Below are 25,280 nucleotides of genomic sequence, written 5' to 3' on the forward strand. Positions count from 1 at the left end.
TGTTTTGCTTGGAGCGTCTTGTATCGTAGGAGTCTTTTATTTTTTTGTGTCACAATCATCCTTGCTGCACACCTAGAGAGAGAGACATGCACTTACCGTGATTTTGTCGAGCTTCACTTATATCCTTTGGTAGACAATTCAGCTCACATGTGCTTCACTTATATCTTTTGAGCTAGTTGATTTTGCTCTATGTGCTTCATTTATATCTTTTAGAGCACGGAAGCGCGTGGCTTGGTAGTGATCTATGCTATGAAAGTAGTCTCAAAAAGGGGTAGTTATCCAAAGGGATATGAAAACTTCCACCTTCATGTGCATTGAATAGTTAGAGAAGTTTGATTCATCTCAATTAGTTTTGAGTTGTGGTTGTGGTAATATTTAAGTTATGCTAGTAAGGTGTTGTGGATCGAGAAATACTTGTGTTGAAGTTAGTGATTCCCGTAGCATGCATGTATGGTGAACCGCTATGTGATGAAGGCTGAGCATGATTAGTCTATTGATTGTCATCCTTTGTGTGGCGGTCGGGATCACGCGATGTTTATACCTACCAACCCTTCCCCTAGGAGTATGCGTTGAATACTTTGTTTCAATTACTACTAAAACTTTTGCAACTAGTATATGAGTTCTTCGTGATTAATGTTGAGTCCATGGTTTAGATGCACTTTCGCCTTCCACCATCACTATCTTCTTAGTGTCGTTCAACTTTCGCCGGTGCACAAAACCAACCATTAGCCTCCCTCAAAACAGCCACCATACCTACCTACTATGGCTTTTTCAAAGTCATTCCGAGATATATTGCCATGCAACTACCACCATGACATGTGCCACCACGTCTACATTGCCATTGCATGATCGTAAGATAGCTAGCATGATGTTTCCATTGATGTCTATGCCATGCTAGATAATTGTCACGGTACACTACCGATGGCATTCCATATAGAGTCATCATTGTTCTATGTTTTGAGTTGTAAGTGTGATGATCATCATTCATGGAGCATTGTCCCATGTGAGGAAATAAAATAGGCCAGCGAAGCCCATATACAAAAGGAGGCCAAAGATGCCCACCAAAATAATAAACAATAAAAAAAGGCCAAAGTGCCCACCAAAAAAAATGAGAGAAGAAGAGAGAAGGGACAATGCTACTATCCTTCCACACTTGTGCTTATTAAGCACCATGATCTTCATGATTGACAGTCTCTTGTTTTGTCACCACCATATAGCTAGTGGGAAATTTTCATTATATAACTTGGCTTCTATATTCCAATGATAGGCTTCCTCAAATTTGCCTTAGGTCTTCGTCAGCAAGCAAGTTGGATGCACACCCACTAGTTTTCTTTAAGAGCTTTCGCATACTCTTAGCTCGAGTGCATCATTTGTATGGCAATTCCTACTCGTTCACATTGATATCTATTGATGAGCATCTCCACAGCTCATTGCATGCCTAGTTAATGTGGCCATCTTCTCCTTGTTTGTCTTGCAACCTCCACCACACTCCACACCACTTATAGTGCTAAAACCATGGCTCACGCTCATGTATTGCATGAGAGTTGAAAAGGTTTGAGAAAGTAAAGGTGTGAAAACAATAACTTGGCCAATACCGGGGTTGTGCATGATTTAGATTCGTTGTGCAAGGATGATAGTGCATAGCCAGACTATATGCTTTTGTAGGGATAACTTTCTTTTGTCCTTGTTATTTTGAAAGTTCATGATTACCTTGCTAGTTTGCTTGAAGTATTATTGTTTCCACGTCAATAGCAAACTATTGTTTTGAATCTAATGGATCTGAACATTCACGTCACATAAGAGGAGTTACGAAGGACATCTATGCTAGGTAGCATGAAAGCATCAAAAATTCATTCCTTATCACTTCCCTACTCGAGGACGAGCAGGAGTTAAGCTTGGGGATGCTTGATACGTCTCAAACCTATCTATAATTTTTGATGGTTTCATGTTGTTATCTTGTCATCTTTGGATGTTTTATGTACCTTTTATATCTTTTTTGGGACTAACTTATTAATTCATTGCCAAGTGCTAGTTCCTGTTTTTTCTGTGTTTTTGACTCTTTTCAGATCTGATTTTGGAATGGAATCCAAATGGAATAAAATCCCCGAAATAAATTTTTCCAGAACGGAAGAAGATCAGGGGACTTGAGGGCCAAGGCAAGAGAGCCACACGGGGCCCACAAGCCCTGTAGCCGCCACTAGGGGGGCCGCGGCTACCAGGCTTGTGGCCTCCCTGACGCCCCCCTGACCTAGCTCCTTCGCCTATATATTCCCTAAAATACAGAAAAAAGGGGAATCCATGAAAACACTTTTCCACCGCCGCAAGCTTCCGTTTCCGCGAGATCTCATCTAGAGACCCTTCCCGGCGCCCTTCCGGAGGGGACTTTGGAGTTGTAGGGCTTCTACATCAACATCATCGCCCCTCCAATGACTCGTGAGTAGTTCACTTCAGACCTACGGGTCCGTATTTAGTAGCTAGATGGCTTCTTCTCTGTCTTGGATCTTCAATACAAAGTTCTCCATGATGTTCATGGAGATCTATCCGATGTAATCCTCTTTGGCGGTGTGTTTGTCGAGATCAGATGAATTGTGGATTTGTGATCAGATTATCTATGATATATATTTGAGTGTTTGCTGATTTCTTATATGCATGATTTGATATCCTAGTAAGTCTCTCCTAGTCTTGGGTTTTGTTTGGCCAACTAGATCTATGATTCTTGCAATGGGAGAAGTGCTTGGTTTTGGGTTCATACTGTGTGGTGACCTTTCCCAGTGACAGAAGGGGCAGCAAGGCACGCATCGTGTTGTTGCCATCAAGGGTAAAAAGATGGGATTTTATCGTAGATATGAGATTGTCCATCTACATCATGTCATCTTGCTTAAGGCGTTATTCTGTTCTCATGAACTTAATACACTAAATGCATGCTGGATAGCGGTCGACGTGTGGAGTAATAGTAGTAGATGCAGAAAGTATCGGTCTACTTGTTTTGGACGTGATGCCTATAGATATAATCATTGCCTTAGATAACATCATGACTTTGCGCGGTTCTATCAATTGCTCGACAGTAATTCGTTCACCCAACGTCTACTTACTTTCATGAGAGAAGCCACTAGTGAACACTACGGCCCCCGGGTCTATTCACACCTATCGTTTCCACTTTCGCATTTACTTTGCTTTGTTTCTTTTTGCTTTCAGTTCTCACTTGGCAAACAATCTATAAGGGATTGACAAACACTTCATAGTGTTGGGTGCAAGCTCTTTGTGTTTGTGCAGGTACTTGTGACAATCCTTCACTCGATCGATACCTTGGTTCTCAAAACTGAGGGAAATACTTACCGCCGCTGTGCTACATCACCCTTTCTGCTTCGAGGGAACACCAACGCAAGGCTCCAAGGCCTCGGGGGAATCCTTTGCATATTTGCCAAGGAAGTCCCTAAAGGCGTAGCCGTAGCAGAAAGTTTCCTGGTGCCGTTGCTGAGGAGTATCAAGACAAGAATAGTCTCCAGTCAACACGCTTGTTTCTGGCGCCGTTGGAAGGTCTTTTGTTGCAGTAGCACTCCTCCACCTCCAATTTCAGCCAAACCTTGAGAGTTTGAGGTGCCTTCTCCCCTCCCTCCCTCCTATATATACTAGAGGTTTTAGAGGTGAGGGATAACCCTAATTGCCACGTGCTCCCTCTACTTCTCTCTAGATATATTTCTCATCTAGTCTAGTTCGGCGGTGCTTAGGCGAAGCCCTGCTCGGTTAGTTCACCACCACCACCACCACGACACTGTGCTGGATAACTCATCTAACTCTCCGCCCCTCTTGCTGGATCAAGAAGGCGGGGATCATCATCGAGCTGTACGTGTGCTGAAAGCGGAGGTGGCGTCCGTTCAACACTAGATCGGGATGGATCGTGATGGGATCGCGGGACGGATCGTGATGAGATTGCGGGACGGGCTGCGATTTGGATTGGGAATCTGTTCCACTACATCAACCACATTATATATGCTTCCGCTTAGTGACCTACAAGGGTATGTAGATTCACTCTTCCCTCTCGTAGATGATCATCACAATGGATAGGTATTGCGTGTGCGTAGGAAATTTTTTGTTTCCCGTGCTACGTTCCCCAACAGCTTTCTTCATCATTTTACTACTAAAGAAATTATGGATCTTTAGAAACTTTTGGGTGCCAAGAAGGCTAGAGGGGACATTGATACTTTCTTCCGGTCAAATTTCTCGAGATCAACAATTGACATTTTGAGTCAGTCAGAGAAAAGGGATTCATCCGAGCTTGTTAAGGCACATCTTTCATCCCAGGATTCAAGGAATTTATGGGTACCCTTTACTGCTCAATCTGCGCGCGACATTTCAGCGGGGAAAGTATTCATATAGGCTCTCTCAAGAATCACCAAAATCAAAGGCGGGACTTGTATTTTCAAATCATAATGGGTGTGTCATAGTTGGAGACGTTAATCCTCCATCCCGTTAGCTTATCTCAATATTTAATCGACTGGACTAGGACTCTCATGCTAGGGGCCTGCTACCTCTTGAGCTTGCGTTGGTTTTCCCTTGAAGATGAAAAGGTGATGCAGCTAAGTAGACAAGTATTTCCCTCAGTCTGTTGAGAACCAAGGTATCAATCCAGTAGGAGGAACAAGCAAGGCCCCAATAGTAGTACCTACACAAACAATCAAACACTTGCACCCAACGCTATAAAGGGGTTGTCAATCCCTTCAGAGTTATTTGCAAGGATGAGATCTGATAGAGATAGATATAAAAGATTGTGAAACAAAAGTAAATAAATTGCAGCAAGGTATTTTTGGTATTTTTGATTTATAGATCTGAAAATGTAATATGGAAAGTACACCCGGAGGACATATTTTTCACTAGAGGCTTCTCTCGTAAAGCAAAATAATATGGTGGGTGAACAAATTGCTGTCGAGCAATTGATAGAAAAGGGAATAATTATGAAGATATATAAGGCAATGATTATGCACATAAGCATCACGTCCGTGTGAAGTAGACTAAACGATTCTGCATCTACTACTATTTCTCCACACATCGACCGACTCCTTCCTGCATCTAGAATATTAAGTTCGTGAAGAATATAGTAACGCATTAAGTATGATGACATGATGTAGAGGAATAAACTCAAGAAATATGATGAAAACCCCATCTTTTTATCCTCGATGGCAACATTACAATAGTGCCTCGCTACCCCTAGTATGTCACTGGGTGAGGACACCGCAAGATTGAACCCAAAACTAAGCACTTCTCCCATTGCAAGAATTACCAATCTAGTTGGCCAAACTAAACCAATAACATGAAGAGACTTGCTAAGATATGAAATCATGCATATAAGAATTCAGAAGAGATTCAAATAATATTCATAGATAATTCGAACATAAACTCACAATTCATCGGATGTCGACAAACACACCGCAAAAGAGTACTACATCGGATAGATCTTCATGAAGATCATGAAGAAAATGGTATTGAAGATCAAAGCGAGAGAAGAATCCATCTAGCTACTAGCTATGGACCCGTAGGTCTGTGGTGAACTACTCGCGCATCATCGGAGGGGAAATGGAGTTGATGTAGATGCCCTCCGTGATCAATTCCCTCTCTCATAGATTACCAGATAAGGCTCCCATATTGGATCTCAAGGGAACAGAGGCTCCCGGCGGCGTAAAAGTATTTTCATGGCACGTTTTAGCGATGGGGGAATATTTGGTAATTTATAGGGCAAATAATAGGGTTAGGAGGCATGTAAGGGACCCACAAGCCAGGGGCGCAACCACCCCCTAGGGCGCGTCGTGCAGGCTTGTGGCCTCCCGACACGTGCCCTCTCGGTTTCTTGTGGTCCTAGAAGAATCATTCCGGAGATTTTTTTCGTTTGGACTCCGTTTAATATTCCTTATCTGCAATACTCAAAACGTGGAAAAACCATAAACTGACACTAGGATCTAAATTAATAGGTTAGTCCCAAAAATAATATAAAACAGCATATTAATGCATATAAAACATCCAAAACAGATAATATAATAGCATGGAACAATTAAAAATTATAGATACATTGGAGACATATCAAGCATCCCCAAGCTTAATTTCTGCTCGTCCTCGAGTAGGTAAATGATAAAAACAGACTTTGTTATGTGGAATGCTACCTAACATAGTTATCCATGTAATATTCTCTATTGTGGCATGAATATTCAGATCCATAATATTCAAAACAAAAGTCTAATATTGACATGAAAACAATAGTACTTCAATCATACTAATAAGGCAATTGCTTCCTTTCAAAATAACATGGTTTTAGAAAGTTATCCCTACAAAATCATATGGTCTGGCTATGCTCCATCTTCACCACACAAAGTATCTAAATCATTCACAACCCCCGATGAAAATCAAGCAATTGTTTCACACTTTTTATGTTCTCAAACGTTTTCAACTCTCACACAATACATGAGTGTGAGCCATGGATATAACACTATAGGTGGGATAGAGTATGGTGGAGGTTGCAAAAAAGGAGAAGATAGTCTCACGTCAACTGGGCATATTACCCGGCTATGGAGATGCCCATCAACAGATATCAATATGAGTGAGTAGCCATTGCCATAAAACAAATGCACTAGAGATATAAGTGTATGAAAGCTCAATACAGAAACTAAGAGGTTGTGCAAAAGATGTAATTCCACTAGTTATACAAAAGTGAAAAAATAGGAGACTCTCTATGAAGAATATGGTGCTACTTTGGTGCACAAGTGTGGAAAAAGATAGTAGCATTGTCCCTTCTCTCTTTCTCTCATTCTTTCGGATGGGCTTCTTTGGCCTCTATTATTTTTTTACGGGCTTCGCTGGCCTCTTTTATTTTTTGTGAAGTCCAGAGACTCATCCCAACTTGTGAGGAATCATAGCTTCCATCATCCTTTTCTCACACGGGACAATGCTCTAATAGTGCAAATCATCACACTTTTATTTACTTACAACTCAAAGATTACAACTCGATATTAAAATATGGCTCTATAAGCAATATGGAAGTGATGGTGCGTGTCATAAAAAATGGGTCGGTAGTGTTGCATGGCAATATATCTAAGAATGGCTATGAATATGCCATAATAGGTAGATATGGTGGCTATTTGAGGAAAATATATGGTGGCTATTTTGAGAAAGGTGGGTTTAATGTACCGGTGAGAGTTGCGCGGTACTAGAGAGGCTAGCAAAGGTGGAAGGGTGAGAGTGCGTATAATCCATGAACTCAACATTAGTCATAAAGAACTCACATATTTATTGAAAAAGCCTATTATTTATCGAAGCAAAGTATCAGACACATGCTCCAAGGGGAAGGGTTTGTAGGAGTTAACCATCGCGATCCCGACCTCCACACAAAGGTTGACAATCGTTAAACAAATCATGCTCCGACTTCATCACATAACAGTTCACTATATGTGCATGCTACGGAAATCACAAGCTTTAACAAAAGTATTTATTCTAATTCACAATTACTTACTAGCATGACTCTCATATTACCATCTTCATATCTCAAAACTATATGCAAGGAATCAAACTTCTCATCATATTTAATGCACTTAATATGAAAGTTTTTATTATATCCCTCTTGGATGCCCATTATATTAGGACTAAATTCATAACCTAATCCAATTACCATGTTTTTTAAAGAACTCTCAAAATAATATAAGTGAGGAACAAGTGTTTTAATAATTTCCATAAAACACTACACCGCTGTGTTCTAAAAGCTATAAGTGAAGCACTAGAGCAACATTCCCTAGCTCAAAAGATATAAGTGAAGCACAAAGAGTATTCTAATAAATTCACGATCAGCGTGTCTCTGTCAAAATATGTGTGAAGCAAGGATGGTTATAGAAAACTAAAAAGTAAAGACTCATATAATACACGACGCTGCAAGAAAAACACATATCGTGTGGTGAATAAAAATATAGCCTCGAGTAAATTTACCAATGGATTGAACACGAAAGAGGAGATGCCTTCCGGGGAATCACCAAGCTCAGGCTCTTTCGTATCCTTGAATATGGCTTGGGCTGCCTTGGGCATCCCCATGCTTAGTCTCTTGCCACTCCTTATTCCGTAGTCCACTAAATCTTTTCCCCAAACTTGAAAACTTCACAACACAAAACTCAACAGAAATCTCATGAGATCCGTTAGTATAAGAAAAATAAATCACCACTTTAGATACTGTTGTGAACTCATTCTTTATTTATATTGATGTAATATTTACTGTATTCCAACTTCTACATGGTTCATACCCACCCCCCCCCCCCCCGATACAACCCATAGATTCATCAAAATAAGAAAACAACACAAAGAAAACAGAATCTGTCAAAAACAGAACCGTTTATAGCAATCTGTTTACTTGGAATACATTTGTAACTTGCAAAATTATGAAACATTAGGAGAATCTGGGAAAATTTAAAAAAAAATCGTGTGTAAAAAATTCAGAAAGAAAGAACATTCGAGTGAATATACAAAATTCCTGGACTGAGAGAAAAAGTTTCTGTTTTTCAACAAAATCAACTTGCAAACACTGTAGACCATCCCAAAGGTGTTACTTGGTTCAAACACTAATCAAAACAAGAAAACACAATTATTACGGAGGTAATAATGTGTTCAGCACTCAAAAACAGAAGCATAAACAAAAGCATAAAAATAAAATTGGGTTGCCTCCGAACAAGCGCTATTGTTTAACGTCCCTAGCTAAGCATAATGTAATAGATCTAGGTATTATCATCTTTGGTATGCAATCCGTAAGTAGCTCTCATAATAGATTCATAAGGTAATCTTATTTTGTTTCTAGGAAAGTTCTCCGTGCCTTTACTTAATGGAAGTCGGAAACTAATATTTCCGTCTTTCATATCAATAATTGCACCAATCGTTCTAAGCAAAGGTCTACCAAGAATAATAGGACATGTAGGATTGCAATCTATATGCAGAACAATGAAATCTGTGGGCACATAATTCCTATTTTAACAATAATAACATCATTAATCCTTCCCGTAGGTTTCTTGATTGTAGAATTCACGGAAATCTAGCACATCGAAATTTAAAGAGAAATCATGAAATTCACGGAAATCTAGCACATCGCATAAAGTTTTTGGAATCGTGGAAACGCTAGCACCCAAATCACAGAAAGCATGACACACTTAATCTTCGATTTTAATATTGATAGTAGGTTCCTACTCATCAGAAACTTTCTAGGTATAGAAACTTCCAACTCAAGTTTTTCTTCAAAAGATTTCGTCATAACATCCACAATATATTTAGTAAAAGCTTTATTTTGATTATAAGCGTGCGGAGAATTCAACATGGATTGCAACAAGCAAACACAATCAATCAAAGATCAACTATCATAATAAAAGTCCTTGAAATCCGAAAGAGTGGGCTCATTTCTATTTAATGTTTTGATCTCTTACATCCCACTTTTATCAATCTTATCATTAAGATCTATAAACTATGAATCATTGGGATGCCTTTTAATTAAAGTTGACTCATCTCCAGTCCCATATTTTTCAAGATTTATACTACAAAACAAATATTCAATTGGTGTCACATCAATCACTTTAAGATTTTCATCATTATTATCACGAGAAAACACCTTTTCAAGCCATTCACGCTTAGCACGTATTCTAGCGGTTCTTTCCTTCCACTCGTCAAAAGAAATTCTCAAAGCTTTTAAAGACTCATTAATATCATACTTGGATGGAATAGATCTAATTTTCAAAGAATCAATCTCAAGAGAAATTATATCAACGTTCCTAGCCAAATCATCAATCTTGAGCAATTTTTCTTCAATCATAGCATTGAAACCCTTTTGCGAGCTAATGAATTCTTTAATATTATTCTCAAGATCGGACGGCATATTATTATAACTTCCATAATAATTGTTTTAGGAATTACCATAATTGTTAGAGGAATTACTAGGAAACAACCTAGGATTGAAATTACCTCTATACGCGTCATTGCAAAAATTGAGCCTACCAAAAAAATTCACATCCATAGATTCATTATTATTTCTAATCAAAGAAGAGAAAGGAATATACTTGGGATCAATAGGAGCACTCTGACTAGAAAAAAAATTCATTAATTCATCCATCTTTCCACTCAAAGTGTTTATTTCTTCAATAACGTGCACTTTTTTACTAGTAGGATATCTTTCGGTATGCAATTGAGAGTAATTTGCCATAATATTATCTAGGAGTTTAGTAGCTTCTCCTAATCTGATTTCCATAAAAGTACCACCCGGGGCGGAATCTAAAAGATTTCTAGAAGGAAAATTCAATACCGCATAAAAAATTGTATAATCATCCATAAACTCAAACCATGAGCGGGGCAATTCCTAATCATTAGTTTCATCCTCTCCCACGATTGTGCATCATGCTCATGATCAAGTTGCTTAAAATTCATTATATCGTTCCTAAGGGAGATAATCTTAGCGAGCGGAAAGTACTTGGAAATAAAAGCATCTTTACACCTATTCCATGAATCAATGCTATTTTTAGGTAAATATGAAAACTATGAGAAAGGAAAAAGCTTCAATTTAACAATTTAATTATCCACATCTTTCTTCTTTTGCAGATCACACAACTAAACGAAAATATTTAGATGGGATGCAACATCTTCACTAGGAAGGCTAGAAAATTCTTCTTACATAACAAGATTGATCAAATCAGCATTAATTTCACAAGATTTCGCACTAGTGGCGGTAGAAATCGGAGTACTAATAAAATCATTATTATTAGTAGTGGAAAAGTCACATAACTTGGTATTTTCTTGAGCCATCATGACAAAGAAAGCAATCTAGCACACAAGGAAGCAAACAAAAAGACGAACGAAAAAAGGGCGAATAAAAAGGCAAATCTTTTTGGTATTTTGTAAATATCGTTTTAGAAGTGGTGGAGAGGAAAAGGTGAGGCAAAGGGCAAATAAAGTAAATGCAAGAGATGGGTTTGTGATGGGTAGTTGGTAGGCTTGATCTTGCTATGTATTCTCCCCAACAACGGCGCCAGAAATCCTTCTTGCTACCTCTTGAGCTTGCGTTGTTTTTCCCTTGAAGAGGAAAGGGTGATGTAGCGAAGTAGATAAGTATTTCCGTCAGTTTTTTGAACATCAAGGTATCAATCCAGTAGGAGGAACAATCAAGGCCCCAATCGTAGTACCTACAAAAATAATCACACTCTTGCACGCAATGCTAAAAAGGGGTTGTCAATCCCTTCATAGTTATTTGCAAGGATGATATCTGATAGAGATAGATATAAAAGATTATGGAAACAAACGTAAATAAATTGTTGCAAGATATTTTTGGTATTTTTGATTTATAGGTGTGAAAGTATAATATGCAAAATAGACCCGGGGCCATAGGTTTCACTAGAGGCTTCTCTCATAAAGAAAAATAATACAGTGGGTGAACAAATTACTGTCGAGCAATTGATAGAAAAGCGAATAATTATGAAGATATCTAAGGCAATGATTATGCATATAGGCATCACGTCCGTGTCAAGTAGACCGAAACGATTCTGCATCTACTACTATCACTCCACACATTAAGTAACAGAGTATTAAGTTCATGAAGAATAGAGTAACACATTAAGTAAGATGACATGATGTAGAGGGATAAACTCAAGCAATATGATGAAAACCCCATCTTTTTATCCTCGATGGTAACAATACAATACGTGCCTCGCTACCCCTACTATGTCACTGGGTGAGGACACCGCAAGATTGAACCCAAAACTAAGCACTTCTTCCATTGCAAGAATTACCAATCTAGTTGCCCAAACCAAACCAATAACTCGAAGAGACTTGCTAATATATGAAATCATGCATATATGAATCCAGAAGAGATTCAAATAATATTCATAGATAATCTGAACATAAACTCACAATTCATCGGATCTCGACAAACACACTACAATAAAGTATTACATCGGGTAGATCTCCATGAAGATCATGAAGAACATGGTATAGAAGATCAAACTGAGAGAAGAAGCTATCTAGCTACTAACTATGGACCCGTAGGTCTGTGGTGAAAAACTCACGCATAATCGGATGGGCAATGGAGTTGATGTAGATGCCCTCCATGATCAATTCCCTCTCCGTCTGATTACCGGAAAAGGCTCCCAGATTGGATCTCACGGGAACAGATGCTCCCAGCGTTGGAAAAGTATTTTCGAGGCTCTTTTTAGCGATGAGAGGATATTTGGGAATTTATAGGGAAAATAATAGGGTTAGGAGGCCTGCAGGGGACCCACAAACCAGGGGCACGGCCACCACCCTAGGGTGCGCCATGCAGGCTTCTGGCCTCCCGGCACGTGCCCTGTCCCCTACTTCTAGTCTTCTGGGTTTCTTGTGGCCCAAGAAAAATAATTGTGGACATTTTTGTTCTGTTTGGACTCCATTTAATATTCCTTATTTGCAATACTCAAAAGCATGGAAAAAACAAAAACTTGCATTAGTCTCTAGATTAATAGGTTAGTCCCAAAAATAATATAAAACATCATATTAATGCGTATAAAGCATCCAGTACAAATAATATAATAGCATGGAACAATCAAAAATTATAGATACGTTGGAGATGTATCACGGCCTATCAGCCTAACATGCTAAAAAAATCAAGAAAATCCTCAGGAGCTACCATGTCCATGTTGTTTATTTCTTGGGCACTCACGCGCTAATTGCTAGAATAAAATCGGGTGTTATTCATGCTACCAATTTGGTCCCGTCAGTAAAGATTCTTGGAATCCATCAATGCCGCCACTTGCCAATACTAGGCCAACAAAATAGGTATGGAGAACTAAACATGGTTCGCAAGATAAGCTCGATTCTTTCAATCTTAATTTTCCTCCTGTGTTAGTGAAAAATAGGAATTCTTCATTGCCAAATTTGGACACTATTGATAAAGAGGTAGGTGTGGATTCGGGGAGTCACCATAAGGATAGTAACTCACTGTTTGTCCGGGGCTTGACAGTGAACAATACAAAGACTCTTAATCCATTCCAAACAATACCCTTTATCCTTCTTGCCTCCTCGGCTTTTGCTCCGGCTAGCACTACCGCCATGCCACACTCGGACTAGATGGCCAACTTTCCGGTTAATCATGAAACGTTTCTCCTAGGGTTGTACCAAGCGATCGAGGTGGTTCGTCGACCACAAGAATGCATGTGCCATGTCTCTCGTCCGATTTTCGCTCATCATAAGGATGTGGCCATTGCCATAGTGACCCTCAACCCAGGTTTTCACGTCCCCTTCTCTACAATGTGAAATATCTTGCATCACTTTAGGGAAGTCGAGCTTGTATTTTTGATAGACATGATGCAAAAATGCCCTCTGGGAATGATATACATCCAAGTAAATTCATGTGCAGATAGGAATTGGCTTGTGCAGCATAGTCCACACCACTTTCAGGGGTAGGAGATTAACTTTGTTAATCATAATGAGAGGATTAATCATAGTAATTTTAATTACAGTCCGGAATGTTGGCTTGCCTTGCTTGCTGTTCCAGTAGACCTTTGGGAGCACAAGCACATATAGGGGGTTGTAGAAGATTTTGGTACTCTAGTTCATTGGGATAGAAATGCAAGTAATTTCTCTAGGGTTGTTGTCAAGGTGCTGGTTGTTGACTTGGCTCAGTTCCCTAATAATTGTGTTGTTTTGCTGGAAACAAGTTTCATCCAAAGACTTAGTCTATACCTATTATCATCCTAGGCCACAATATTCTTGGGGTACTTCGAGCTAATGAGGACCAGCCACCACTAGATGTTGGTAATTTAGACCCACTTCCCTTGGATTTGTTTCAAAATTTCAAACATAGACTAATTATATGTTTTTACAAACTACAGGAAATTTGTGAGCTACTGGAAAAAGAATCAACAACATTGGACTTATGGATCAAAAGTAATGGCCAAAACAAAATTGGAACTTTTCTGTTTTTGAACTAAACAGAAAAAAGCTAACTAATGAACGGGCCACGTGGCGATCTCTGGTTGGCTTAGACCTATGCGCTGCGGTGCTAAACTAACAAACGTCCGCACATTATAAGAAAACTTTTGGCTAACTAATTAAATAAAACAACCGCCGGTTCTTTTTTGAAAACCGAAGGGGTAAGTACCTATATAATCTATACCGTTGGAAATAGATCTAAGGGCAAACCAAGAAAAAGAAAAAAAATAGAAATAGGAGGAGGAGGAGTTACCGTGGTTGGGAGTAGCAGGAGCCTTCTCCGGCGATGGGGAGCTGCGCCGGCGGGGAAAGGGGGCACTCCGGCGGGGGGGGAAGGGGTGGGGCGGCGAGGCTCCAGGGAGGGGAGGGAGGCGAGGTGGAGGGACCTGCAGGGGGGGGGCTCGGCAGGGAGGAGTTCCTGGAAGTTTTTGGTCGGGGCGATGGGGAGGGGTGCAGCGAGGTGGAGGGTGCCGACGGGGTGGGGTGGCGACGGTGGGGAGGTGTTGGCGGGGTGAGGTGGGCTCGGCAGGGAGGGGAGGGTGCAGGGGGGCCGACGGTGGGGAGCTCCTGTGAGTTCTCTGGTGCCGACTCCAGCGTGGTGCAGGGGGAGGAGGAGGTGGGGAGAGGCGGTGGTTTCAACGGGAATGGAACGAGGAGGCCATGGGAGTTCTTATAGAGGCGACGTGAGGGGCTGGGATGGAAGGTGCTTCGCAAATCCCGGAGGTGGGGATTCCTCTGTCCATGACAGGCAAGGTTCTGTGACGTGAGGGAGAGGAGAGGTAGGACATGATCTTCTGTTGGGCCAAAATAGGGAAAGGTTTTAATGGGCCACCTGGAGTTTCCTAATAAAAGTGATTTCCTTTCCTATTTTAAAACTAGGAAACTAAAACGATAAAAGGGAATTCAAATCAATTCGGAATAAAGAGTTTTTATATACTAAAATTATCAGAAAAAATAAAATATAAATGATGGGCATTTTTCCACGGCAAAAATAAAAACTTCAGAAAAAATTGTTTTCACAAAATTGCCTAAAAGATTTATTTTCTTTTGCAAATAATTTTCAAATGACCCTCTAAGTTTTAGGGTTCAAATTACTTTCAAAATGCCCGTGGGTTTGAGGGTCATGTTCCTCCTCTCTAGAATGTATTTCCCGGCATTTCTTGCACGAAGAAAACGGATAAAAATGCAAAAGAATTCAAATGCAAATATCTCTGTTCAAATTATTTATAGTTGAAGAAGTCATGTCATCTTCTCTCTTTGCTTTTAAAAGATTGAATTTGAATTCACCGGAGAAGGGGAAAGTCATTTTATTCCCTCTCATTCAAAAGTTTTTGAAAAGTTTCAAATTTCACACAAGTTTCAATCACTCAAGCAAACAAACAAAAAATCAATCTAATAATTATATTAACATTCCAAAATTTATAATTTTGGGATGTTACAGCGGGAGAGGGGTCCAGGAGGAAGGGGACGACGAGGGGGAACTGCTGGACATGACTAGAGGTCGACGGAGAGAAGAAACCGACGAGGCCGAGGGCTCCACTGCACAGAGCACACGTTTGGCATGCTAAAGGCATGGTCACCGCGTGCACTGGCCCTCAGAGGACAAGAGAGGATGGCACACCTTGTCTAGGTGATGGTCCTTCCAAGGAGGGGTCCAACTGAGTTGATAGATCACCAAAAGACACCAAGAGTTGACGGGAGGCTTCACTGGAAGTTTCCTGCAGCAGACTTGGTCCTATTACTGTGATCAACAGAGAAGAGATAATGGCTAAATAAGATGTGTGGGAGGTTTAGGGTCGGAAGGACTACAATCCTTTGAAATTTGATAAGCATAGGATCAAGATTTAATAGGGTTGCTTTGGAACTGGCTAATCTGATCTAGAACAAGGATTTTGATGTGGCACTCACAAACTTGCTTGGATGGGGTTGAAACTTGGAGGAGATGAATTATTCAGGATTATGAAGGTGTTGTATAAATTTCATATCATCTGGATGAACCAAAGTGGTACTTCCTTCACACAGCATCCTGCTAGGCGGAATTCTAGGAAAAATACTAGGAATAGTTGGCTAGATAAATTGAGCTCAAATTTGGTTGAGATATGTTTTATAGATAGGAGAATAACTTGGTAAAATTTCAGAATTTATGGAGCAACATAAAGCATAGTTGCTTCAGAATCCAAAATAATGACCAGAGACAAAGATTTGATGCTATGGTCACATGGTTGAAGGAGTCATGCTCAAATTTGGTGTAGAGGCATTATTTGAGCATATTAAAGATCATGGCAAAGTTTCAACTCATTTTCACATTCCTAGCTAGCACTTGCTTCACAAAGCTTCCTCTGGATCAGAAACTTTGGAAATTTGCCATGAAATATTTAATAGTCAAATGAAGTTGAATTTTGGCATCAGGCAATGATATGGATAGGAAAGAGTGCCCACAAATTTGAGAGCAAGCAAGAAAATATAAAGGGTACTTGCTTCACAACTTGACAAATAGGGAAGAATTAGAAAAGGAATAGTTGAGGACTATTTTTGAACATGACAAGTAAAGATTTTGTCATATCTCAGGAAGATATGACCCAACAGATTTATGAGAATTATTTGGGAATTTTTGGAATGATAGAAATGTGGGTTGCTTCACAACCCAAGGCAATAGGGTTATTCCTTTAATGAGAAAAAGGAATATTCCCAGGGAAAAGATTATTGGGATTGGCTCAATATGGAAATGACAAGGTCTTGGGATGGTTTGGAGGTTGTCAAGCCACTAGGGAAGAGAAATCAGGGGTGATCCCTTTAGGTTTCAAAACTATCAAGCCAGAGAAAAGCAAAACCAAATCAAAATCAAAGGAAAAAGAAATGGGCAAAAGCCAGGGTGTTACAGATTGTATGGAAGCCTTTAAAATTCCTAAGAAAGCATTAATTTATACACCTATTGCTCAACCATGTGATTAGAATTTACCATTTGAAATTACGTGTGATGCTAGTGATTATGATGTTGGTGTTGTTCTAGTGCAAAGAGTAGACAAGAAAATGAATGTTATCCATTATGCTAGTAAACTCTAGATAGTGCCCAAAGAAATTATGCTATTACTGAGAAGGAATTTTTAGTAGTTGTGTTTGCATGTGATAAGTTTAGACCTTATATTGTTGATTCCAAAGTTACTATTCACACTTATCTTGCTGCTAGTAAATACCTTATGGAAAAAAGATACTAAGCCTGGACTAATTAGGTGGGTGCTTTTACTTCAATAGTTTGATTTGCATATTGTTGATAGAAAGGGAGGTGAAAATCGTGTAGTAGATAATATGTCTAAAATGGAAAATGTTCTTAATGAATCACTTCCTATTGATGATTATTTTCCTAATGAGCAACTAGCCATTATAAATGCTTCAAGTAGTATCCCTTACGATGCAGATTGTGCCAATTACATTATTTGTAAATATATACCACCTAGTTTCACCTACCAACAAAAGAAAAGGTTCTTCTACGATTTGATACATTACTTTTGGATGACCCACATATTTATAAAGAAGGAGGAGATGGTGTTATTACATGTGTGCCTGAGCATCAACAGGAACAGATCCTACGGAAGTGTCATCCCAAGGCGTACGGAGGGCACCGCGCTGGTGGTAGAACTGCACATGAGGTATTACAGTCTTGTTTTTATTGGCCTTCTATTTTCGAAGATGCTCATAAGTATGTCCTCTTTTTTAATGAATGTCAAAGAATCGGTAACATTGGTAGACATCAGGAAATGCGTGTGGATTATTCACTTGCTATTGTACCATTTGATGTTTGGGCTTTTGATTATATGGGAACTTTTCCTTGCTCTAATGGGTATACTTATATTTTAATTGTTGTTGATTATGTTACTAAGTGGGTATAAGCTATTCCAACTAGTAGTGGTGATCATAACACTTCTAGTAAAATGCTTAAATATGTTATTTTCCTCAGGTTTGGAGTCCCTAGATATTTAATGACTCATGGTTATTCAAATTTTATTCATGGTGCTTTCCGTAAGTTTATATCTACGGTATAATTCGTAACCATATCGTCCTCATTCTAGCAATAATTGAAAAATAAATTTAATCTCGCAAAAGACTTTTAATAGATCTAGAAAGAATTGGTCTAAGAAACTTGATGATGCTTATTGGCTTATAGAACTGATTATAAAATCTTATGGGAATGTCCCCATATAAAATGCTCTATGGGAAAGTGTGTCATTTACCTTCTAACTTAGAACATAAAGCTTATTGGCCAATTAAAGAATTTACTTTCCAAGCTTATCAAATTGACAAGTTGTTTAAAGAAAAAGTTAAAAGATGACAATACAAGAGAGTGCAATAACGAGAGTTCAATGTAGGAGACCTTGTTCTTTTGTACAATTCTTGTTTCAGATTTTTTGCACGTGAAATTATCTCCAAATAGGAAGGACCTTATCTCATCGAAGAAGTTTATCGCTGTGGTGCTATCAAGATCAACAACTCCGAGGGCAAAAACCCGAGGGTGGTAAATGGGAAGAGAATTAAAATTACATATCTAGTACGCCCATTAATGTTGAGGATAATATTATTCAAGTGATGACACCAGAAGAACACATAAGAGAGACCTTCCAGAAGACTCCAGAAACCTAAAAAGGGGTAGGTATGTGATATAGTAAGCAAAACGACTCCAACAATTCCGTAAAACTTTGTTCTGTGGGTTTTTATATTATAGAAAAATTTAAAAAGAAATAAAAAACATGTCACGGGACCCACAAATGATCCACAAGCCAACAAGGCACGCCCTACGAGGGAGTTCCGGATTAAGGGGTTCTCGAGCAGTCGGGTTGTCCCTTATGGGCCGATCATATGGGCTGCCTCATTGAAGACCGGATTATCTGATGACTGTGTAATCGAGATGGGGAGCTCCAAAGACTAACCGTGCACTCCAAGGCAGGAGGACCAGTTCGACCCTTCGACCTCCGATCTAAGTCGGTAAGATGTGACCCTAGGTGCCCTCGTGTCTATATAAACCAGAGGATCTTATGCGTAGAGGCAGGTTATCTCATCTAGGGCTTAGCTCGTACGATCTCGAGGTAGATCAACTCTGTAATCATCGTTCCCCATCAATATAATCAAGAAGGACGTAGGGTTTTACCTCCTTAAGAGGGCCTCAAACTGGGTAAACATTGTCTCCCCCTCTTTCCTGCAACCCATCGATCTAAGGTCCACAGATCGGGACCCCCTACCCGAGATGTGTCAGTTTTGATGCCGACATTGGTGCTTTCATTGAGAGATCCGCCATTGGATCACTAAAATGATCGATGGCTCGCTTGATCATCAACGATCGAGTCTGCAATGGTGGCACCTTCTCCCCCGAACAAGTCCCCGCACTAGGCAGCCTCACGCCGTGCACGGACCTAACCAGTCGTTCTGGTCAGATCGGAGGTTTTGTCCCCGGTCACCGGATAAGGTGTCGGAACTTTGAAGTCTCCACCGACTCGTGAGGCAATGCTCCGCAACAAAGCCACAGCCTTGGCCGATGAATCTCAAAATCCCGAAGTCTCGTCTCCGGGTCCCTTGTTCGGCCATGGTCTCGGTCCCCTCTTCTTCGGAGAGGAGGCTTTGAGCTCGGAACCGACCACGGTGGCCGGACAGCAGGAAACATCTACTACCGAATTGGCTTCCCCTGTGGAAGCTGCGGAGGTTAACTCCAAAAACCTAGAAAGGATTGGTCACGTGAGCCTCGCGATGTTAAACGAGACGCTCGACCAGATCCAGTCGCTGCAAATATCACTTACCCGAAGTCCGACCTGTTCGAAGATCGGCTCCGAGGTGGACTATGGGGACTTTTACGGCCCATCCACCAACCACTTGATCGTCACGGTCGAAAATATAACCGACACATTGGACTACTCCTCTAAAGAGCTCGAGGATATGAACGAGGAGGCCTACTACGCCACCCCCATAAACAGAGGGTAGTGGACCGCAACATCTACCCACAATGTTTACATGGTAGACATGCCTCGCGATACGGATAGCGTCAGACCCAAGGAAAATGGAGATAAGCCGACGGAAGAGCCCTCAAAACACCGAAAGCCGCGTAAGCGCACCAAGGCAAATAAGGGAAGGGCCTCCATAGAAGCAATAGGGGAGAATGCGACCCTGGATGGGCACGACAACCCCGAAGCTCCCGAGCACCAACCAGAGGAACCGACCAATGTCGACCCCAAGAACCGTAACAATTCGGACGACGACGATGATTACCTCCCTCCCGTCGATGATCTAGACGGCCTTGAAGCCGAAGAATTCATAATTCCCGAAGACCCTGAAGGCGAGGAGCAATTCCGGCAGCGGCTTCTAACCACCCCCCAATGCTTAAAAGCAAGGCAACAACAGTTCTAGGACGAACATGACACCATCAATAATAGGTGGACCAAAATCCTAGCGGCCGAAGAAGGATACGAGAGAGAGTGGTCGGTCCACAAGAAAGCATACCCGCGCCGACGCCTGCTCCCACGGTTCGAGATGAGGCCCCAAAAAACGTGTCCCCCCGACGCACCGACTATGACCAGCGTGATCGCCCACCTAGAGGGTGCGGCAGAATGACCAGAGAGAATGAGTATAGCCCCGAACCTCCGTGCAGAAACGGCAAAGAGCGTATGCACCATGGGGACAATCCCGATTCACGATACATCAAATCAGGTCGCAACAGGTCCATGTACAGATCCAGGAGGTACTCCCTACTCAATGGGATGACGAACCACCTCGGGCTGCTTACAAGAGCAGATGCCAGGGAACCTACCGGTCTCAACCCGGAGCCGAGCTGCGACACAACATAGCCTGGATCAGAGGCGCCGCTCACCCACTGTGTTTCACGAACGAGGTCATGCAGCACCAGTTCCTGAAACGGTTTAAACCCGTAAACATTAAACAATACGACGGGTCAACGCAACCTGCTGTGTGGATAGAGGATTTCCTTCTCCACATTCATATAGCCATAGGAGATGATCTCCATGCCATAAAATACCTGGCGCTAAAACTCATAGGACCGGCATGGCATTAGCTAAACAGCCTACCTGAAGATTCCATTGGATGCTCGGAAGACCTCGAGGAGGCTTTCCTATCTAACTTCAAGGAACATATGTTCGGTGATATGTCTCCATCGTACCTACTTTTCCAAACTATTTTGCCCTTGTTTTGAACTCTAATTTGCATGATTTGAATGGAACTAACCCGGACTAACGCTGTTGTCAACAGAATTGCCATGGTGTTGTTTTTACGCATAAATAAAAGTTCTCGGAATAACCTGGAAATTTACGAGGATGTTTTGTGGAATATATAAAAAATACTGGCGCAAGAATCAACCAGAGACGTGGAGCGAGGAGCCCACAAGCCCAGGAGGCGCGGCCCCCCTGGCCGCGCCTAGTAGGCTTGTGGGGCCCTCGGGGCTCCGCCGCCTCCAACTCCAGCTCTATTTAGTTCCTTTCGCCCAAAAAAAAATCAAGGAGAAGGGTTCCTTTCGCCTCCAATTCCATGATGCTCTTCACCGTTCATGAGTAATCTCATTGTAGGCTTGCTGGAAGGTTGATACGTCTCTGTCGTATCTACTTTTCCGAACTCTTTTGCCCTTGTTTTGGACTCTAATTTGCATGATTTGAATGAAACTAACCCGGACTAACGCTGTTTTCAACAGAATTGTCATGGTGTTGTTTTTGTGCAGAAATAAAAGTTCTCGGAATGTCATGAAAATTTACGGAGAATTTTTCTGGAATAAAAGAAAAATACCTACGCAAAGATCCACCAGAGGAGGCGTGCCAGTGGGCCACAAGCCCACAGGCCGCGGCCACCCCCCTAGGTCGCGCCATGAGGGCTTGTGGGGCCCACATGGCACCACCGCCTCCAAACTCAGCTCTATATCTTCCGTCTCGCCCGGAAAAAAATCATAAGAAGTATTCATCGCGTTTTACGATACGGAGGCGCCACCACCTCCTGTTTTTCATCTCGAGGGCAGATCTGGAGTCCGTTCCGGGCTCCGGAGAGGGGAAATCGTCGCCATTGTCATCATCAACCTTCCTCCATCGACAATTCCATGATGCTCTTCACCGTTCGTGAGTAATCTCATCGTAGGCTTGCTGGACGGTGATGAGTTGGATGAGATCTATCATGTAATCGAGTTAGTTTTGACGGGGATTGATCCCTAGTATCCACTATGTTCTAGATTGATGTTGCTACTACTTGGCTATGCTTAATGCTTGTCACTAGGGACCAAGTGCCATGATTTCAGATCTGAACCTATTATGTTGCTGACAATATATGTGTGTTTTAGATCCTATCTTGCAAGTTGTAGTCACCTACTATGTGTTATGACCCGGCAAGCCCGGAGTGACAATAGCCGGAACCACTCCCGGAGATGACCATAGTATGAGGAGTTCATGTATTCACCGCGTGTTAATGCGTTGGTCCGGTTCTTTATTAAAAGGAGAACCTTAATATCCCGTAGTTTCCATTAGGACCCCACTACCACGGGAGGGATGGACAATAGATGTCATGCAAGTTCTTTTCCCTAAGCACGTATGACTACATACGGAATACATGCCTACATTAGATTGACGAACGGGAGCTAGTTACTTATCTCTCCGTGTTATAACTGTTACATGATGAATCACATCCGTCATACTCATCCATCACCGATCCACTTCCTACAAGTCTTTTACTACTGGTTCTTGCTACGTTACTTTGTCGAGGCTTGTCCCTTGCTACAAACGGGATTGGGCCACTTTGCTACTACTGTTGCTACTGCTGTTACTCTACTGCTACTGCTGTTCCTTGCCACTTTGCTGTTACTTGTTGCAAGACTTTTCCGACACCGTTGCCGGGAAAGAATAATTCCCCGTCCACATGCAACTTACTGGCGCTATTGATACAGCAGTTAGGAATAGTCTGCCGTCAACAGATCTGCTTCTAACACCGTTGCTATCATACTACTTTGCTACTGATACTTTGCTTGCCCACACTAATCTTTCAGGTGTGGTTGAATCTGACAAACTCAGCTACTAATACTTGAGAATATTCTTGCGCTTCCCCTTGTGGCGAATCAACAAATTTGGGTTGAATACTCTACCCTCGAAAACTGTTGCGATCCCCTACACTTGTGGGTTATCAAGACCTTTTTCTGGCGCCTTTGCCGGGGAAGCACAACTATATTATCTGAGTCACTAGGGATTGATGTCTACTGATCACTATGAGGAATCCGAAAGATCCAAGAACTGAAATCTTGCCTTCCACTACGAGGACAGATAAGGAACTGCCATCTAGCTCTGCACTTGATTCACCTTCAGTTTTGAGTAAGTTTGCGACTTCGCCTCCTGGTAGAAATCTTGATACTATGCCTGATGATGCTATGCTTGATACTTTGCCTGATGATGCTATGCTTGATACTATGCCTGATGATGCTATGCTTAATACTATGCCTGATAATGCTATGGTTGATACTATGCCTAATGATGCTATGCTTGATACTGCTTTGCCACTAGGTGCATTCCTTGATGCACAAATTGCTAGAGTTGCTGCTAGACGTGATGATACTTCTGAAACTGCTGATACTATTGAAGTAGAACCTGCTATTTTGCCTGCTAAAAATAGCTCTCCTAGACCTGAATTGCCTGTTATGCCTGAGCGCTATGTTATGGAGGGTGGGATAGCTGAGGACTTTCTTGCGTGTAAGGATAGCTATGATGTTGAGAAATTACTACTCAAGTGGAAAGAAAAATCTCTGAACGCTAGGATGAAATACGACCCGAAGTTTGCTGCTTCGCCTATCTTTGTGCCCGATAAGGATTATGAATTCTCTGTCGACCCTGAGTTAATCACTCTGGTCGAATCTGATCCTTTTCACGGTTATGAGTCTGAAACGGTTGTAGCCCATCTTACCAAACTGCACGATATAGCCACCCTATTCACTAGTGAGGAAAAGATCCGCCACTACTATATCCTCAAGTTGTTTCCTTTCTCGCTAAAGGATGATGCTAAGAGATGGTTCACTTCTCTTGCTCCTGGTTGCGTGCGTAGCCCCCAAGATATAGTCAACTACATCTCTGAGAAATATTTCCCTGCCCATAAGAAGCAAGCTGCCTTGAAGGAACTATACAACTTTGCTCAAGCTGAAGAAGAGAGTCTCCCACAAGCTTGGGGGAGGCTCATCCAGCTACTGAATGCTTTGCCTGTCACCCTCTTGACAAGAATGAGATACTTGATATCTTCTATAATGGACTTGCCGATGCTTCCAAAGACCAGCTAGATAGTTGTGTCGGTTGTGTTTTTAGGGAACAAACTGTAGAACAAGCTGAGATTCTACTGAATAACATCTTGTGCAATGAGAATGCTTGGACTATTCCTGAACCACCTCCTAAGCCAACTCCAAAGAAAAGAGGTATTCTATTCCTCAGTCCTAAAGATATGCAAGAAGCCAAGAAATCTATGCGAGAGAAAGGCATTAAATCTGAAGATGTCAAAAATCTACCACCTATCGAAGAGATCCATGGTCTCGAAAACCCGATATAGGTAGTAGAAGTAAATTCTCTGCGTAGGTTTGATGAGAGTGATATTCCTTTTGATAAACCTCCTAGCTTATGCATGGATGAATTTGATAACTTTGTTGCCAAACAACAGAGTTTCAATGATTATGTTAGCAGACAATTGGAACAAAATGCTCGTATGCTTAGTCATTTAAGTGCTTGTGTGGACAGAAATGTCAATGATCTTAAGCATCTGAGTAAACATGCCTCTATGGTTACTACTGAGGTAGAACAAGTACTTAAAACTCAGAATGACTTGCTCAATGAGTTGAATGACAATTCTGTCAGAGTCGTCACTAGAGGCGGTAGAATGACCCAGGAACCTCTGTATCCTGAGGGTCATCCGAAGAGGATTGAACAAGATTCTCAAGGAGTTAGCACTGATGCACCTAGTCATCCTAGAAAGAAGAAGAAAGATGATAGGAACCTGCACGCTAGCAACCCTATTGCTGCTACACCTGAGATTCCAAACGATGCCTCTGTCTCTGATACTGAAACACAATCTGGTGATGAACATGACCCTAATGATGATATCAATAGTGATGTTCATGTTGATGCTCAACCTAGCAATGATAAGGATGTGGAGATTGAACTTGTTGATCTTGATAACCCACAGCCTAAGAATAGAAGATACGATAAGAATGACTTCGCTGCTAGGAAGCATGGTAAAGAAAGGGAACCATGCGTTCAGAAACCCATGCCCTTTCCTCCCAAACCATCCAAGAAAAAGGATGATGAGGATTTTGAGCGATTCGTTGAAATGAT

This window comes from Hordeum vulgare, chromosome 7H, assembly GCF_904849725.1.
Source record: "Hordeum vulgare subsp. vulgare chromosome 7H, MorexV3_pseudomolecules_assembly, whole genome shotgun sequence".
Taxonomy (NCBI): domain Eukaryota; kingdom Viridiplantae; phylum Streptophyta; class Magnoliopsida; order Poales; family Poaceae; genus Hordeum; species Hordeum vulgare.